This window comes from Phoca vitulina, unplaced genomic scaffold (genome assembly GCF_004348235.1).
Source record: "Phoca vitulina isolate PV1807 unplaced genomic scaffold, GSC_HSeal_1.0 scaffold1, whole genome shotgun sequence".
NCBI lineage: Eukaryota > Metazoa > Chordata > Mammalia > Carnivora > Phocidae > Phoca > Phoca vitulina.
Window position 1 is genome coordinate 35,313,067 of NW_022589704.1, and position 15,021 is coordinate 35,328,087.

The 15,021-nt window shown below is 34.8% G+C and overlaps 1 protein-coding gene and 1 non-coding gene across 2 annotated transcripts in view; both read left to right on the top strand.

Annotated features, from left to right (window-relative positions):
- The window catches only part of FTCDNL1 (formiminotransferase cyclodeaminase N-terminal like), a 143,415-nt gene that overhangs the window by 47,012 nt on the left and 81,382 nt on the right, over nt 1-15,021 (top strand). The window lies entirely within an intron of this gene.
- Nucleotides 3,436-3,508, top strand: TRNAR-CCU. The gene has a single exon. It is a non-coding gene; the product is annotated as a tRNA-Arg (tRNA).

Sequence of the window (15,021 nt, forward strand, 5' to 3'; positions counted from 1 at the left end):
GCTACTGACTTATTTGACTGTGGGATCATGTATGGTCGAGGGCAATAGTTGTTAATGTGTAAGCAAACCCTACCACTGTTAGCATTACTCTTCCTTTATTGTTGTCTTGTCACCAAGTGATTTGGGAGAGCCAAGGGGCAGAGTCTTAAGTGCCTTGTTCTGCAAGTCAACCTCAGAGCAGTCCCTTCTGATCTCTCTCTGCCACTTACATGCTGGAATTAAGAGGAAGGGTTGGCTGGGAAGGGTCACATTTTCAAGGACGCAAGGGAAACATCTCACATGCTTTAAAGCATCCACATGTTTCCTAAGAAGTTAAATCTAAAATTGCTCTGTGGACACGAGTAAACTAAAACTCAGCAGAACCTGTAGCACTTCCCCAATTCGGAAGTCTCCTCTGAAAACTTTACTACACACTTTGGCTGGTGTACTTAACTCATTTATTATAAATTTTGTTTGCAAGGGTGTTTTCCTTGCTAGACTGTGAGCTCTTTGAGAACAGAGACTGCTTTGTTCACCTTGGTAATTCCAATGTCTGGCATCAGAAAATTTTTGTTGAATAAATTAATGTGCAAATAATTGAATTCAGAGTCCTTGTGTTGGGTCAGAACTAGACAACTCTCTAGGCATAGATGGTTTAGTCACTTACCAACTGACCTGATGTTTTCTTGCCTGAAGTCAACTTCCATTATGGAGGTATATTTAAAGGAAGGAGCTGTTTGGAACTTCTAGGGAACACAAAGTTTGGCTCAGCTGGTGTGTGATGTTGGGGAAACGGGATGGAGACACCAAAATTCTTCATAAAGAAAGGCAGTAAAATGACTCCAGAATGCAAACACCTGACTCTGACTTCCCATGGAAACATTAGCAGAGGATGAAGTGTTAGCTTGAGTGCTCACACCTCTTCCTGTCATCTTTACTCTTAAATTCAGGCTGTCTTTTAAATGCCCCATGATCCACTTGGAAACTCTTTAAGCAAAAATGATGCCAGGTTCTGTTCTGTGGCTACCAGATTGGAGCTTTCTCTCCCTGCTTTATTCAGTTAATTGAGCTGTGCTGGAAGGTTCAGTAATTTATTCTATGGAGTCTTTCTGTACAAACAATCCCAGGCAGAGGGAAAGAGACTTAGCTGAATCTCTCAAACACTTGAAATGGAGAATTCGTGTTGTGGAAAACACCAGTGAGTCACTGTCCTCAAATGTCATGAATAAGAGACAGTCTCCATCATCAGCTTTTCATTAACTGAGCTCAGAGTTGCCTCCTTTTATTGCTTTTTGCATGTTTATAGTATCTCATTCTTTCCTTGATTCTGGATTTTCACACCATATGGCCACATCTTTAAGTCATTTTTCAGCTGCTCTATTAAATAGTAAAATGAGATTCAGAACAGATTTCTTTGATTTTAAAATAGCATTTTGGGTGTGTGACTTTTTAGTAAATAAAAAAAGAATTAAAGCATTCAAAATTGCATGAAATTTCAGGTATTCCTACCCAGACAGTGGAATATGTAGTTTTCTACTTACTTAAAGTAAATATACGTTTATCTTGTGGAATTTCACCTGTGGTATAAATTGATTCATTTGTCCTGTGTTTTGAAATTCATTTCTACTTAAATAAGATTTAGCCTCCACTATTGTTAATGAACATAGATTGAAAATGAAATAGAAAGTGTATCTTTCATCACTATTCAACATTATATTTCTCATTAAAAATGATTGCTGCATCTTATGAGCATACATACTACACATCAATAATGCTCTATTGCTGTAGTTGTGGTTGTGATCCTAATATTTAATGAGAGAAAATGTAGCATTTGTTTATGTTTTACTTTTTTTTTTTCTGGAATATTTAGTGCCAGTTCCCTGAGAAGCTGTAAGAAGAGGGAGCGGTACTGCTAACATTTAGATCTCATGGTGTGGAGTTGGTCAATGAGGGCTTAAAGCATATCGTCCCACAATTTAATACAGTTTACTTTGTAAAGGATTAGGCATTTAAAAGGCTATTAAATATTTACTGCTTGTTTTCTGAGCCAGAAGGGCATTTTAGTGTAAGCTGATTGGGGTGTTTTGTTTTGTTTTGTTTTGTTTTGTTTTGTTTTGTTTTTGTTTTTTAAGGATAGTACCTAGCAAAAGGAAACCACTGCATGAACAAATTTTGTAATATGAGTAAATTTGCCATTGATCCAGACTTTAGCAGCAGGGACTGTGTCAATCACAGTTAATCAGCTTATGAGTATGTGACCTGAAATCTTCAATTATCCATTAAAATCTGGACATCGACTTGAAGAAATGCCTGACCTAGAGTTGATTGTTTAAAGTTAAAACCAAGTGCACTCAACATCCAGAAGGTCAATAGTCTCTTAATTGTAATTCAATAAAGTCAATTTTAAGTAGTATACAATTTGTGAGTGTTATAAATACAGTTCACATATTTTAACTCCAATGATGGTACTGTTTGCTAGAGAAATATGCTTCAGTTTGAGGATAAGTCCATAAATGAGTATATTTTGATTACTATTGATTTTTTAGTTCATTATTTAATATGACATATAGGAAAGTAGCAGTTTAGAGCAAAATTCTAAATAATTCAGATGAAATTTTGGTTTTTCTGAATTATTTGGTATATTTATTGTTTTTATTGTCACCGTGACAAACTTATACAAGATTTTTAAAGAACAGTAACAAAAAGTAAAAAATCATTTTCAATCCTGTTTAAAATTTTAAAATCACTTAATTTAAAATCATTTCCACATGTTCTGCTATATCCTTTTCATAACATAAATCTCTGGAAGAGATTGAAGATACATCCCAATATGTTGTATACCATTTCTAGAAAGTAGAGATTGTCTTTAAGGCCAAAATTAAGAAGGCTGCATGTTTTTCACAAAGCAAAGATCATCACCTCTCAGCATTTGTTAAGCACCTAAAAGTTAGTGGTGGTAGAGAGTTATATAGACATGGTGCTTTTTCCCTAAGAACATGAAATTAAGAGAGATGGCACTTATCCAAACAAGTAAGAGTAGGATGAATGACAGTGTGATATAGATGAGTGCACCGACAGATCAGAGGGACAAGCATTCCTCAAGCGGCATTGTCATTTTCAGCCTGAAGGCGAGCATAGAGGTCCCCATCTTTGAAGGAGATCCAACAGGGGATTTGGAAAATGTGCCAGTCTACTGGCATTTCCAGATCGTTACCTGGCAGGAGGCAGCTTATTCTTCCCAGAACAGTATTTATTCAATAACTGTTGAGGATCTATTGTGTGTCAGGTGGTGTTCTAAGAAGCAGTGCTCCCTGGCCTCAGGGAACTTGCTGCCTAATGACAGTCTACAAATAAACAAGGAAATAGAAAAATTGTCAGAGATGCTAAGTGCCACATAAGAATATAAAGCAGAGTAGGATTATTTTTAGTCCTGTTTAAAAATCAGGTCTGAGGGGTGCCTGGCTGGCTCAGTTGGTAGAGCTTGCGACTCCTGATCTCAGGGTTATGAGTTCAAGCCCCATGTTGGGCATAGAGCTTACTTAAAAAAAAAAAAAAAAGAAGAAGAAGAAGAAAAAATCAGGCCTGGAGTGCGTTTGTCTTTTTGTAAGGTGGTCAGAGAAGGCCTCATTGATAAGATGGCTTTTGAGCAGAGACAGGGCAGAAAGAACAGAGTGTGCTGGTATGGGAAGAAAGGCAAGGCAGTAAGACCCCTAGAATAAAGCAGGCAAAACCCTCCTCTCTAGCCACCTTGTATTCAGCGATCATGTCTGATGTAGCATAACAAGTGGGTAAGAGACAACTTACGAGAGTATTCTCAAGTACATACCATCCTGGAAAAACAGTTTTATATGAATGAAGTGACTTGCTCAGGCCCATAGAGCTTTGCATTGTGGAGCCAGCATATGATCTGGGGTCAGTCTTACACCAGAGTCCCTCCGTGCATGCTGTTGTCTCTCCAAGAGGGTAAAATGCATGGGGAAATGGCAACATGAATGAATTTTTTAAATAGCTTCAAAATGTGACAGATATTAATGTTCTTAACTAGTGAGAAAGGCTGAATTTTATACTGGAAAATTTCAGAAAAATAAATGGCTACCAACCTTTGGTTGGCTTCATTAAAGACAGCAAGATTTTCTATCACAGAGAAGTGGAAACGTGACTCTTATCTTGTAAGTTTGGACACGTAGGGCCACTGATCCCCATAATGCAGGACTCCGTTCTCCTCTCTGAGAAATATTTATTGGCCACAATGCTTTTTTCATTTTTAAACTTTTATGTACTTTATTAGGAATGCTGGTTCTTCTACGCAGATATAGCTAGCCCACTATTATGAGTAAAAACCACCCAGCTCCTTTAAGCAGCTTTGAAAATGTATTAAAAATATGCCAGCTCTCAACTTTACCAATCTGTATTCAAACAGATGATAAGATTAATATCCATTACTATTTATCCAGAACTATACGCTTTTTACGGCATCTGTATTTTCAATGATGAAGTGTAAAGATTTCTATCTATTTAAGACACATCAGCTGGAGTATTGATTCCCTTGAACATTGATGTGTGGAAAAGTGATCTTCTACTGGCTTAATTAGAGATACAGATCTTACTCGCTATGCTGCTTCTTTCTCTAAGATTTTGGTCCTACACTTTGAACTAACCTTGCAGAGAAAGAAGTGATAATGAAGTGAAGTACACACATAATGAGTATCTGTTAAAATAATAGCTCTGGAAAGAAACTGAAGTTTAATGCAACACAGCAATTTTCTCTAGTTCTTTAGCAGATTCACATTACAGCTGGTTTTAGGTCTTGGCCCAAGTAGTTGTAAGTTCTTGATGTCAATGCCATATGTTTAGGGGGAATAAATATCATTCCAACAGCTATTTAGACCCTGCCTTCATTCATGTGTGCTACACATATATTTTGATACCGGACTCTGTTTTGTTTTTTTTTAAATGAAAATGTCTATATCAAAAACTGGCTTAGAGTTTTAATTTTCTTTGTAATGAAATCATGATTAGCTTTGAAGAGTGGATAAGACTTTGTGGTAAAGATTCACAAGGGCAGAATGTCTATATAAATACACTACACCAAACTTAAAATACTTTCATCCCCTCTTTGTTCTCTAGTTTGTTTTTGGTAATTTTATTATTTTTAAAATTGAGGATGAACGTTCATATATATTTTATGTTTCTGTCAGTTGCTTCTCGAGTAAATATCCCCCTCCTTTATCTATTCCCAGGCAACTTGCATCAACTCTCAGAGGGTTTCTCTGGAAGACTAAACAAGAATTATGACTTGGGTTATTTGTTCTTTATTTGTCTTTCACCTGACTTATTATTATTTTTTTTCAACCTCATGTATCATTTCCAGAATAGTTTCGTCATGTTTCTAAGGAGATACTTGCAGGCAGTTGGAAATGGGAATTCCCCATGTACGAGTGTGGTAGTTAGGAGCAAGGGCCGTCTCTAGGAGGAGGACAGAGCTTGGCTTCTCTTCTAGGGTGGTAAAGGAAGGCTCATTTCATCATTTTCCCAGGGTCTGCTGTCGCCATTGTATGATGCCAGACGCATTTTGAAGTCATTGTCTTTGTGTGTGTGATCCCTAATATATCCATTAAATACAAATCAGAAAATTATAAATTTAATAACATATTTGATGGTACAGTGAGAATCTGGTGGCGGGGGGGAAGGGTGTGTTCCTTAATTTAACCAGAATCGATGATGAAATTACTTATGCTTGGTACTAGGATATTTGAAAAATTTTAAAATAGTTCCCATGAATTCTGTTTAGGATCTTGCTTTGGATATGAAGTATGCACATATGGAGTAATTAGAGAGCAATTTGAAGCCGTGCGTGGACACAAGAAGGAGATAAATCTCTATGCTGGGCATAAATGGACTGTAGAGACAAGAAAACATCAGAGGGAAAGACAATCAGTTTTGCAGGAAACAGATTGCTGAGAAGGTTGAGAATATTAAAGAATGAAATATGAGCAAGAACACAAAAATGGGAAATAAGCAATACATAAATGGGCCATTGATAGGCATGTGTGCAGTCAACACAGAAGGTCCAGAAAAGACCAGACCTTGTTTTTTCTTTTCCCCCTCAAAATGCTCACAGCCAAGCAGGGGGAGGAATATGCAAACCACTCATAGCACCAGTGGTAAGTGAGGATAGATAGAAAGCAAAAAATTCTCTGGCGGAGTGAGTCTGGGAAGGCTTCTTGAAGGAGGAGGTAAAATTTGGAGGAGACAGGGACTTGCAGGCAAAGAGAATACCAGATACCGTTGGATAGAAGTGAGCTCTCTGGTGGGAAATAATCTTCCTTGTACTTTTAAAATCTAGTATCAGCTATTTATTTTTAAAAAAATTTTTTAAATTAACATATAATGTGTTATTTGTTTCAGGGGTATAGGTCTGTGATTCATCTAGTATCAGCTATTTCTAAATTTACCAAAAGACCTACTACTTTAGGAGACTTTGTCGTACAATTACTTTGGGACTTCCTATTTCAAGTATTTGTGAAAATTGATAACAGTTCATCAAGTATAATAGAAAAATTATAGTTTTCCCCAAATTCCATCTTCTACCATTTTTAGGTTATTTTTGGGTTTTTCCTTTTCAACAAAATTCACGGTGATTTTTTTTTTTTTTTACATATAAAATTGTAAGGAGAAAAAAGGCGAAGTTCATAATGGAAATCAACTCCACATCATTTATCTACATAAATGGGGGTAGCATAGTTCATTCTTTTAGTACCATTATGGAAATTAACATACCGAAGAGATGGGATTGTTAAAAGCTGATAGTATATACAAATATAGCATATACTATGCCATATAGTATATGTAAATAGGTATGTAGACATACATGGATGTGTGTATGTATATATTTGAAAGGGACACCTTATATTTGCTTGTGATCTCTTTCATTACTTTGTACTGTAGCATCAAAAGTTTTTCTTTATACCGTTAGTCCTTTGAAAACCAGTCATCAAAGTAAACAAAATAGATGGTCCTGACTGTATATTATATGGATTTAACATAAATTTCACATTATGTACAATGACACTATTAAATGTGTTAATACAACACATAAAATGACCAATTCTCTTTAAATTTTAGTGTTTAGCATATTTGTTTTGATTGTACGTGTGGGAGCTGTGAGAAGAGCTCTGCAAAAATACTTTGCAAGTTACCATAGTGACTAAATTGTAGTGCTTTATGATGTTGTCTTTCCCCTGGGTCTTAATTCAGTTGCATGTTTTTTCAATCACAATCCAATAGGTGACGTTTAAATTTTCCTATTAAAAAATGTATATACACGTACAATTTTATAACAGCATAAATGTATAATTTGATCATATTACACATTCTTGAAGTCTTCTTTTTCTCTTTTTCTTTTTGCTGGATTCCTACATCCCTTCTCTTCTTTCTTCCTGCCCCATCCCAGTAATCTATGTTAACAAATGGTGTGTAGTCTTTATTTTTTTCCTCCATTTTCATACAGTTATAAACAGACCTATATATGTATGTACAAAAATAAAGCAGGATTTCATGGGAATCCTTCCAAATTAATTGATATACAGTAGTTCCTATTTATTCCTTTTAATAGCTACTTAATACTCCATGTTGTTGAATGGGCCATAATTTATTTAACCGTTTTGTTTCCATTTCTTTTTCTACTATGAATAATGCTTCAATAAAAATCATTGTACATATGTCCTCACTTACTGGTGGTTTTTTATTTCTGTGGGATAGATTCCAAGAAGTTGGGGTTGTAAGGTCAAAGAATATATTATGTATTTTAAACTTTCATAGAAGTTACCATATTACTTTCCAAAGGAACTGTAACACATTACGTTTATACCTAGCAGTATTTGCAAGTATCTTTTCCCCTTGTCCTTACCAGCAATAAGTTATTATAATTCTCATTAGTTTTTGCTCCTCTCATAGGTGTAAGGTTTCAATGTTACTTTAATTTGAATTTTCCTATTAGTGAATTTGTTGGTTGAAAATTTGGATGAGTTTAAAGAATATGTTTATTGAAAAATTATATCTATTTAAGAATTGTGTATTCATATCCTTGCCCACTTATTAGATTTACCTTTAAAAAAATCAAATGGTGAGGTCTTTTTGTATATTATAGATATCCCTTTGTATATCATCTCTGATGCAAATATGTTTTTTCTATATCCATTGTTGGCTCTCTTTGCCTTTTAGGCGTTTCATGCTATACACAAGTTTAAAAATTTTTTTTCATAACCCTTCAAAAATATTTTAAAATAAAATTATCTAATCCTTCTCTCACTGCCCCAAAACAAACCCTGTTGAAATTCTAATTGAATGACATTACAAGATACAATTGACATTTTTATGGAGCTAAGTCTTCCCAACCGAGAACCTGGTATGTCCTTCCATTGGCCAGACCTTATTTGATAACTTTCCGTAGTGTTATGGTCCTCTTCATACAGGTCCTGCATTTTTCTTTCTTTTTTTTTTTTAAAGTCTTCATTATCATGGGGATTTTTTTTTTTTTTAAGATTTTATTTATTTATTTGACAGAGACAGAGATAGCGAGAGCAGGAACACAAGCAGCGGGAGTGGGAGAGGGAGAGCAGGCTTCCCGCCAAGCAGGGAGCCCGATGTGGGACTCGATCGCAGGACCCTGGGATCATGACCTGAGCCGAAGGCAGACGCTTAACGACTGAGCCACCCAGGCACCCCCAGGTCCTACATTTTTCTAGGAAAATGTATTCTATGCATTTTATTGTTGCAACTGTAAATAGAATATTTTTTTCATTTTTAGATCCCTAACTGAAGAAAACATGTTGATAGATACTTATTTTATATCCAGCTGTCTTGCCAATTTTGTTAATTTTGAAGTTTTTTTATTTTTAGAGAGAGAGTGCAAGCTGAGGGGGAGGGGCAGAGGGAGAGGGCGAGAGAGAATCTCAAGCTGATTCGATGCTCAGCGCAGAGCCCCATGTGGGGCTTGATCCCATGACCCTGAGATCATGACCTGAGCCAAAATCAAGAGTCAGACGCTTAACTGACTGAGGCTCCCAGGCACCCCTGAGTTTTTTTCTTAACTTGCATTTTCATAGACTCCTGGCTACGCATTCATGTTACCAACAAAATACACAGTTTTACATCTTCTTGTCCAATTTTTAGGTCAGCTATTTATTTTCCTTAAAAATCACCAAGACAGTAAATAATAATGAACACAATGAGCATATCTGCTATGTTCCTAATTTTAATTAAAGTAGTGGCAATGTTTTCTATTTAGAATAATATATGCTCTTGATTTTTTATAAGCACTCTGTACTATAAGTTGTTTTTTATTGCTATTATCCTTAGTTTTTATAATTGGAGAGGACTGCTGAGTCACATCAAATAACATTTTGACATTTGTTAATGATTTTAATGATTTGTCCTCTTTAATGTGTAGATATAAGGGATTGAGTTGATAGATTTCCTACTATTAAGCCACCTTGCATTCCTTGGATAAACCATCCTTGGTCATATTAGTCCTTTGGCAAGTTGATTTTATTTTTGCTATTGCTTTGTTGAGACTTTTGCCTATATTCATAGTGAAATTGATCTATAGTTTTTCTCCTTGTATTACCATCTTTACTGGGTTTTGATATTAAGGTTCTGCTTCTTTATGAAATAAATTTGCAAGCTTTCTGTCTTTTTCTGTAGTCTAGACTAATTTAAATAAGTTCACAACTATTAATTGTTTAAAGATTGGATAAAGCCATATTGCCCTGGTGACTCTTTCAAAATGATAGCTCTCTTCTGTGGTAATTACCATATTCAAGTTTTTACTTTTTAGGTTGATTTGGTGTCCATTTCCGTCAGATTTTCAAACTCATTTTCTATGGAATTATATACAGTATTTTTATAATTTTTTTATCTCTTTGTAGCTGTGGTTATTATACATTTTTTTTTTTTTTGCTTTTTTTTTCTTGGTTATCTTTCCTTTATCTTTAATCAAGTTTTTGAGTCTTTTTTTTTTTTAATCACATTTTAGATCTTTTCAAAAATGAACTTTTTTTTTTTTAAAGATTTTATTTATTTATTTGACACACAGAGAGAGAGATAGTAAGAGAGAAGCACAATCAGGGGAGAGGGAGAAGGAGGCTCCCCAGTGAGCCAGGAGCCTGATGTGGGGCTTGATCCCAGGACCCTGGGATCATGACCTGAGCCGAAGCCAGCCACTTAACCGACTGAGCCCACCCAGGTGCTGCAAGAATGAACTTTTTATGATGTATTTAACCTTTACATTGTGTGTTCTATTTCATTAATTTCACCTCTTATTATTGTTTATTCTTGCTTCCTAGTTTCTCTAGGTTTATTTACTGGTTATTTCCCCAGGTTTTTTAGAGGGACCACTTCTTTATTTTTAAGCTTTTTTTCCGTAAAAACAAATAATTTAAAGCCTTAAATTTTCCCCTGTGAAGATCTTGCTATATCTCATAGGCTTTATGACCCAGTGGTTTCTAATTTGTCTTTTTACTTCATCTTCAGGGTTTATTTAAGGCTTATTTAAGCGAGTATTTTTAGATTTCCAGGTTGTTAAGATGATTTGGGTCACCCTTTTATTATTTAGTTTTAATTTTATTATATTGTGATCATAATAGAGTATGCCCTGTTAAAATTTCTACTTAAAAAAAAAAAATCCCTTTCCCTAGAATTCCTTTCTTTACCTTTCCTTCAGCTAAAATACGGTTCTAGCAGCCCCTGGTTCTTGCCAAGGGCAGAGCTAGGGGAGGGCAGAGCAACAGGCTGGAAAGAAGCTGGTCCCTGAGTAGTCCTATGGGAAAAGCTGCATCCCTGTCAGGGCCTCTCATTTTAACACTATTATGTGAGAGAAAAATAAACTTTTGTCTTTTACAGGACGCTATTTACTTTCTCCTTCTTATAGCCCTTGTATTTATGAACCTTATCTGCAAACTTGTGTTCATACTACCTTTTCATAATGTTTTGGCTCTTATTCTTTAATGCAGAAATCAAATTCCTTACAAGAAATAAAAAAATTCAGTGCTTATAATTCTAATGTTATATTTAGTGGTCATGACACCATAACCACAGGCATACAAGACAAAAATATGTCCTTGGAAAAAATATAAATTTGTTCATAAATATTCATATAATTTATATTTTTATGTCAATATGAAAATACTTGAATTGGCTATCTGTGGATGTGTAATGTGTTTTATTCAGTCTAAGATACCATTGAATCTAGGTCATAACACTATTTTTTGTACTATGGAGAAAAAAAATCTCCAGTTACATAATTCAGTGACTCAATACTTCTTTTTTTTATTTTATTATGTTATGTGAATCACCATACATTACATCATTAGTTTTTGATGTAGTGTTCCATGATTCATTGTTTGTGTATAACATCCAGTGCTCCATTCAGTACGTGCCCTCTTTAATACCATACTTCTTAACACTTAGAATTTTTATTTTGTACTTACATAAAGATTGCTTTTGTACTTCTTTATTTCTTTATTTTATTTTTATTTTTAAAGTTTTTATTTAAATTCCAGTTAGTTAGCATACAGTGTAATATTAGTTTCAGGTATACAATATAGTGACTCAACACTTCCATACAGCACAACAAGTGCACTTCTTGATTCCCATCACCTATTTAACCCATCCCCCCCACACCTCCCTTTTGGTAACCATCAGTTTGTTCTCTATAGCTAAGAGTCTCTTTCTTGGTTTGCCTCTCTCTCTCTCTCTTCTCTCCCTTTGCTCATTTGTTTTGTTTCTTAAGTTCCACACATGAGTGAAATCACATGGTATTTGACTTTCTCTGACTGATTTATTTCGCTTAGCATAATACTCTCTAGCTCCATCCATGTCATTGCAAATGGCCAGATTTCATTCTTTTTATGACTGAGTAATATTCTATTGTGTGTGTGTGTGTATATATATATATGTATATATATATATATACATATATACCACATCTTTAGTCATTCATTGGTCGATGGACACTTGGGCTACTTCCATAATTTGGCTATTGTAGATAATGCTGTTATAAACATAGGGGTGCATGTATCCCTTTGAATTACTATTTTCGTATTCTTTGCATAAATGCCTAGTAGTGCGATTGCTGGATTGTAGGGTAGTTCTATTTTCAACTCTTTGAGGAACCTCCATACCATTTTCCACAGTGGCCGTACCAGTTTGTATTCCTATCAACAGTGCAAGGAGGTTCCCCTTTCTCCACACCTCCGCCAACACCTGTTGTTTCTTGTTTTGCTGATTTTAGCCATGCTGACAGGTGTGAGGTGGTATCTCATTGTAGTTTTGATTTGTGTTTCTCTGATGATGAGTGATATTGAGCATCTTTTCATGTGTCTGTTGGCCATCGGTATGTCTTCTTTGGAAAAATGTCTATTCATGTCTTCTCATTTTTTAATTGGATTATTCATTTTTTGGGTGTTGAGTTTTATAAGTTCTTTATATATTTTGGACACTAACCTTTTCTCAGACATGCCATTTGCAAATATCTTCTCCCATTCTATAGGTTGCCTTTTAGTTTTGTTGGTTGTTTCCTTTGCAGTGCAAAAGCTTTTTATTTTGATGTAGTCACAATACTTTATTTTTGATTTTGTTTCCCTTGCCTCCTGATCTTGAAAGAAGTTGCTATGGCCAATGTCAAAGAGGTTACTGCCTATTTCTTCTAGGAGTTTTATGGTTTCAGGTCTCACATTTAGGTCATCAATCCATTTTGAATTTATTTTTGTGTATGGTGTAAGAAAGTGGTTCAGTTTCATTCTTTTGCATGTAGCTGTCCAGTTTTGACAACACTATTGAAGAAATATTCTTTTTCCCATTGGATATTCTTTCCTGCTTTATCAAAGTTTAATTGACCATATAAGTGTGGGTTCATTTCTGGGTTTTCTATTCTGTTCCATTGATCTATGTAGCTGTTTTTGTGCCAGTGCCACACTGTATTAATGACTACAACTTTGTAATATAACTTGAAGTCTGGAATTGTGATGCCACCAGCTTCGGTTTTCTTTTTCAAGGTTGCTTTGGCTATTCCAGGTCCTTTGTGGTTTCATGCAAATTTTGGGATTGTTTGTTCTAGTTCTGTAAAAAATGCTGTTGGTATTTTGATAGGGATTGCATTAAATGTGTAGATTACTCTGGGTAGTATAGACATTTTAACAGTATTTGTTATTCTAGTCCATGAGCATGGAATGTCTTCCCATTTCTTTGTGTTATCTTTAATTTCTTTCATCAGTGTTTTATACTTTCAGAGTACAGGTCTTTCACCTCTTTGGTTAGGTTTATTCCTAGGTATCTTACTATTTTTGGTGCAATTGTAAATGGGATTATTTTCTTAATTTCTCGTTGTGGTGCTTCATTACTGGTGTATAGAAATGCAACAGATTTCTATACATTGCTTTTGTATCATGTGACTTTACTGAATTCGTTTATCAATTCTAGAAGTTTTTTGGTTGGTTGTTTCAAGTTTTCTATGTGTAGTATCAGGTCATCTACATATAGTGAAACTTTTACTTTTTCCTTGCTGAATTGGATGCCTTTTATTTCTTTTTGTTGTCTGATTGCTGTGGCTAGGACTTCCAGTACTATGTTGAATAAAAGTGGTAAGAATGAACATCCCTGTCTTGTTCCTTACTATAGGGGAAAAGCTCTAAGTTTTTCCCCATTTAGGATAATATTAGCTGTGGGTTTTTCATATATGACCTTTATTATGTTGAGTTATGTTCCTTCTAAATCTACTTTGTTGAGGGTTTTTATCATGAATGGGTGTTGTACTTTGTCAGATGCTTTTTCTGCATCTATTGAAATGATCACATGGTTCTTATCCTTTCTTTTATTAATGTGATGTACCACATTGATTGATATGTGAATATTGAACCAGCCTTGCAACCCAGGAATAAATTCCACTTGATTGTGGTGAATGATTTTTTTAATGTATTGTTGAATTCATTTGCTAGTATTTTATTGAGAATTTTTGCATCTAGTTCATCAGGGATATTGGCCTGTAGTTCTCTTTTTTGGTGGGGTTTTTATCTGGTTTCGGTATCAGGGTTATGCTGGCCTCATAGAATGAATTTGGAAGTTTTCCTTTTCTATTTTTTGGAATAGTTTGAAAAGAAGAGGTATTACGTCTTTAAATATTTGGTAGAATTCTCTTGTGAAACATCTGGTTCTGGACTTTTGTTTGTTGGGAGTTTTTTGATTACTGATTTAATTTCTTTGCTAGTTATTGACCTGTTCAAGTTTTCTATCTCTTTCTGTTTCAGTTTTGGTAATTTATATGTTTCTAGGCATTTATTCTTTTCTTCTAGGTTGTCCAATTTGTTGGCATATAGTTTTTCATAATATCCTCTTATAATTATTTGTATTTCTGTGGTGTTGGTTGTTTGTGATTTTATTTATTTGGATCCTTTGTCTTTTCTTTTTGATAAGTCTGGCTAGAGGTTTATCAATATTATTAATTTTTTTCAAGGAACCGGCTTCTGGCTCCATTGATTTATTCTATTGTTTTCATTTGTTTTTGTTTTAATTTCTGAATCATTTATTTCCTTCCTTCTGCAGGCTTTGGGCTTTGTTTGTTGTTCTAGCTCCTTTAGGTATAAGGTTAGGTTCTGTATTTGAGATTGTTCTTGCTTCTTGAGATAGGCCTCTATTGCTATGTACTTCCCTCTTAGAACCATTTTTGCTGCATCCCAAAGGTTTTGGACTGTTGTGTTTTCATTTTCATTTGTTTCCATATATTTATTTCTTATTTCACTTCCTAGTTGACACATTGTTTAGTAGGATGTTATTTAACCTCCATTTATTTACAGTCTTTCCAGATTTTTTTCTTGTTGTTGACTTCTGGTTTCATAGTGTTGTAGTAAGAAAAGGTGCATGGTATGACTTCAATCTTCTTGAATTTGTTGAGGCCTGTTTTGTGGCCTGATATGTGATCTATTCTGGAGAATGTTCCATGTGCACTTGAAAAGAATGTGTATTCTGCTATTTTAGGGTGGAAAGTTC